The sequence below is a fragment of the Chondrus crispus genome, genomic scaffold (assembly GCF_000350225.1).
Source record: "Chondrus crispus Stackhouse genomic scaffold, scaffold_160, whole genome shotgun sequence".
Taxonomy (NCBI): domain Eukaryota; phylum Rhodophyta; class Florideophyceae; order Gigartinales; family Gigartinaceae; genus Chondrus; species Chondrus crispus.
This window is the reverse complement of record NW_005179045.1, coordinates 81640-86612: the sequence shown is the minus strand read 5'-3', so window position 1 is coordinate 86612 and position 4973 is coordinate 81640.

Here is a 4973-nt window from a genome sequence, read left to right as displayed (position 1 = left end):
CGCTTAGTACGGAATTGTCTGAACACACTGTTGATAATCTCCAGCACTCTGTTCGTTTACGTGCCGCAAGCCAATGCTCTTGGCATTCACAATGGTGGTTATATCCAGCCAGGACAGCGCATCATTTTAGGAAGAAACACGACTGTCTTTAAGCTATGTAATCGAACAGACAATGCACTCTTTGTAGCGATGATATTTCAGAACTATTGGAGGCATGGAGAACCGCCAACATGGCCTGCGAAGGGCTGGTTCGAATATAGCCCGGGGGAGTGCTCGTCAGTTGCAACGGACAATTTCTTTGGCATGCTGTCGGTAGTGAAGTCCACAAAGGGAAAGAAGCTCAAGCCAGCGTTTGTCGGTAAACGGGCCGTTGAAGACGTCGAAGTTTTCAGCAATCAATCCATTGCGTTTCAACCGGTCTATCTTTGCCTTGGGGTAGCACCTTTTGATGGCTACAAAGATGATGTTGCTGACTACAAGAAATGCGATAAGGGAGAGCAGCGGCTTCCCTTTAGCATCATGTTCAATCACGGTGGCGGAGATCACTACACACTGGACTTGAAGTAGAACTTGTTAATAGGGTTGGCGCAAGAAAGAAGGGTGTGCCGGGTAATAGGGAGGGGTTTTTTGCTAGTTGACTGGAAATGCGCTGCCGAAATAGCGCTTACGCGCCGCACGGCGCGTCCTGAAAAGCATCGCCATCTTGCTGTCAACCGGACTACCTATTTAGCTACGGTTTTAGTCAGATAAGCCTGACAAGTGCTGCCAGCGAACGTCAATTAAACGAAGAAGCATATGCGAACTACCTGCTTAGAAACTGTTCGCGATTGACCAGATTAATTCGAGTGCGCAGGGCGCAAGGAACTAGGGAAACAATGAACAGTAAGATCGCAAGTATTAAGCCTCATGTGTTTAATCGAAGCAAAAATGGCATAGGAGCGAGCGTCCTGGCTTTGTTGTTGATGGCCGGTTGTGGCGGCGGGGGAGGGGAGTCGGAATCTAGCGAGGTGGGATCTGACCCAGACACCAGCGCACCGACACCATCGCCTACACCATCGCCTACACCAACACCAACACCAACACCAACACCAACACCAACACCTACACCAAGTCCGGACCCTACGCCGCCGCCTGCGCGTGATGACGATTCAGCTGTCGATCCTGCCCCTGATCCTCAGGACCCGCCTGACACGCAACCTGGACAACCTGAGCCTGATGAAGTCGCAGGGCAGTGCTTGGATCGGACGAGGTGGGAGCAGCCAACGACGACAGCCTATACCTTGCTAATGTCGGATGGCGGTCGGTATGAAGTCGTTGCAACGACAACGCCGGGTGTAATGTTCCAAGGCAGTACGGTCACTGAAGAATCAAGTGATGTTATCTACGTGACGCCCGACGGTGACAGCCTGCGGCAGTCGAAGATTGATTTCTATAGTTCGCTAAATGCCAATGACCTCGTCATCTATGGGTATCGGATTACGACTAATCCCGATCAGGTGCTTCAGCCGGCAGCTGATCACGACTTCGTCGAATCGATCGTGGATCGTCCTTTCGGATTGAGAATAGACGAATCAAGCGCGGCCGCTTATTCGGTAATGAGGGAAGGCTCGACCATGATTGCTGCCAATGAAGTGGTTCGATTTAGAGGACTTGAGCAGATCACTACACCAGCCGGCTCATTTCAAAGCTGTCGGTTCGAGATCGAGCGAGTACTTACTGATTCGCTTACCGGTGATGCGAGCGAAATCGAAACGCGGGTTGAGCACATTGCCGTAGGCACTGGCCTCTTGGTCGCTGTGGAGCAGCCCAATGGCGCTTCAGGCCGATTAGTTAGCGCATCGATAAACGGTGTTGCAGTAGTAGGAGTCCCTAATGAGTAAGGATATGCTTAAAGAGTCTATGGCCAGCGCACCCGCAGATAAAAGGTTGAAAAGGCGGATTATGATCAGAAGCGTTGTTGTATCAACCTTGGTTCTCCCTGCACTTGTCACTTCGCGCTTCGCCGTTGCCGCGAGAAACGATGCACTGCGCACTGCACTGCAGTACCAAGATTTTCCTCAAGGTTCCAGTAGCTGTTCGCAGTGCCTTCATTTTAAGTTGAACGAAGTAGATCCCCAGTCGTCAGGTTGTGCGCTCATGCCGGGCGATACAGAAATCTCGCCCCAGGGCTGGTGTAGTGCCTTTGTAAGAAACTCTGATCATGATGCGCCTGAAAATCCGCCACAAGACCCAGTTAACCCGCCACAAATACCAGATACACCCGATACCGAGCCGCCTTCTGGTGAAGTGCCTGAAGCTGGCCCGTCATCGATTGGCGGATTTTTTCGAGGGAAGGCACCGGATTCGTGAGATTGAAATCAAACTTTAAGGGTCGGGTTGGGAGCGCCAGGTCGACTCACCTAAGCGATCTGCGACACCATTGTGATTGATGAGTATCACCTCTTGGTTGTGACGGTTGCGCTGCATTCAAAGGCTACAAGGCGGTGTACAGCAGGATCGATATGAAGAGCAATAACGCAAACAAAGGTCCCAGCTTGAGGCACCGCGCTCCGAGTCTTCGCCAGTTACGGCAAATGCGTGAGCAAACGCAACTCATGCGTTATCGAAATACCAGGGAAAAGGAAGTGGAAGCGCTGGAAATAGATGCATCGGAATGGTTCCTTGGAGAGCCATTGTCCAGCTTGGATGATTATGGGGTATTGCGTACCACCGACGATTATCTGGACAGCTTCAACTATCCGGCCGAACAGTATGGGGATTGGATCGAGCGCCTAGGGTCTGGTATCCAGCCGGCAATCAGGGTTCGGCCTTTGACTGTAGTCGAAGAGTGGATTAATCGTCTGGGAACTTCTTCCGACACGACGATCATCCGCCTGCCTATCGACGATGTCACTGAGCTTACCGATCACAAACGGCCAGACTTGGCAGACCAGGATTTCGCAGACCCCGGAAGTTTTCTGGAGTGGCTGAAACTGACGCAAGCAGACACAGGCCGTATCCTGAGCGGCATAGACTGTGATCCCTTTGCGCTCAAGCAACTGCGAGCGCTGAAGAGCGCTTGGTGGCCGACCGGTAATACGGTTTTTGCGCCGGGCACCTCCGAACCAAAGGACATGACAGAAGCTGACGCTATCAGTACTGCGTTAGGTCGGAGAACCGATGGGTTGACTGGAAATATCAATAGTAGTTCGCCAGGCATCGAAGGATCGTTACCAACCCTTCGGTTATGCCTGGCGATGATTGTTCTAGGCTACCCGCGCTGGACGGCTAAGGCGCGCTCCAAGCCTTTACCTAATCAACCGCTTGATATTCATGAAGCACTGACGCACTTCTTTGGTCTGTTTCCAATTCCAGAGTGCTACATCGAATTCCTGAATCACTATTCGCCCGATAGTAATGACAACTTCTCCTGGATGCGCCCCGAAGCCAACGAAGGTCCGCTGCGTTCCTGGCCAGGCCGGTTGAAACTGTCACTGCTGGGAAGGACTGTTGCTCGTGCTCAGGGCGTCAGTCTGCGCAAAGTGCTCACGACGCAGGGGTTTCCATTTGTCACGCGGCATCTCCATTTGATGGAGAGAGTGCCAGGGTCGTACTACGAGTATCTGGGGGGGTAGCTGGCTGCATATCTGTTTGGCACATGTTTACCAACGACTGACGCCTGAGGACTTCGACCAAGTCTGTACGGACCCGGCTTTCCTGGGATTGACGCAGTGAAATCCTCGCGCTGACTGCTGGTATGACTCTCCGACCGCGGAAGAGCTCGAGGAGCAACTTGATCGGCTTGGCGATCGCTGGTTTGATGTTGCGTCTTGGTGCATCCAGCACAAACATGCCTTAGGGAATGATGAGGAACTCGATCAGCTGCGATCGTGGTGCCAGCACCAATGGGACAGATGCGATAGCTTCGGAATGAAGTTCCGCCTCTCAAAGCTCACGATTAGCGAGATAGAGCGCAGCATGACTTCATATCACCAGGAGATCATTAATCGGCAGAGAATCCTTCACGAAAGAGTGTTTGGAGACAAGCCCTGGGACAGCAATCATCTTGACTACAGTACTGGTAATGGCTGGGCATTCGTCGAACTCCTGGACGCGAAGTCACTTGCTGACGAAGGCGCTGCACAACGTCACTGATGGGTTAGTGGTGGAGCCGGACCCAAAGTCAGTTTGGGTCAAACAGGGGTACTTACCCCAGTTTTTTCGCTTCGAACGGGTATTTGGATTTCATACGGCGAGCATACTATCCAAATCAATTGATCTGATGTTCGCTTAAGCAGCGAATAGAGTCTTCCGTTGAATTTAGGCTTGGCAAGGCCTCTTGAAATGACATTCCTAAGACAATCACTGAGATATTTGAGTTATCAGTATATTGTCGACTGCGCTAGACGCATTGGCGGGGAATTCCAGAGAGATAGCCATTGCGACCACTGAGTACAGTTTATTTCATTATCCTTTACTATCGCCCCAGCGAATAAGCAGTTCTCCTGACTCATCGTTAATGACTTCAACTTGCTTCAATTTACCCACATTAACTTGTGCGTAGAAGCAAGGATTCGTAAGCGCCGAGCCTACGGCGCTGCCAGGCTTAGGTTCTGCAATTCGAACAAACAACTGCAACTGCGAATGTGAAACTGCTTTGGCTTCAGTCAACTCTACTGAATATCCAGTTGATTTCGTTTGACCGAGCGAAAAGAGCAGCACTATGTCCTTTTGCCAATCAGGATTCCATCCCTCGAGCTCTCGAATGGGGGCAAACGGAGTGGAAACATGTTTTCTCCAATGATGTTGCCCAAATACACGCAGAACTCTCCCCACTGTTGGCACCGGACAAGTCGAGTACGCTTTACTTTTTAGCACAGTCACTCGGTCGTGCTTCGTTTGGCTATCAGGCGAGGGCGAACATGCGGCCAAGAGACACGCAGCAATTAAATAACCTAGGCAGTTACCGAACTGACAAAGCATGAGTGGAGTTC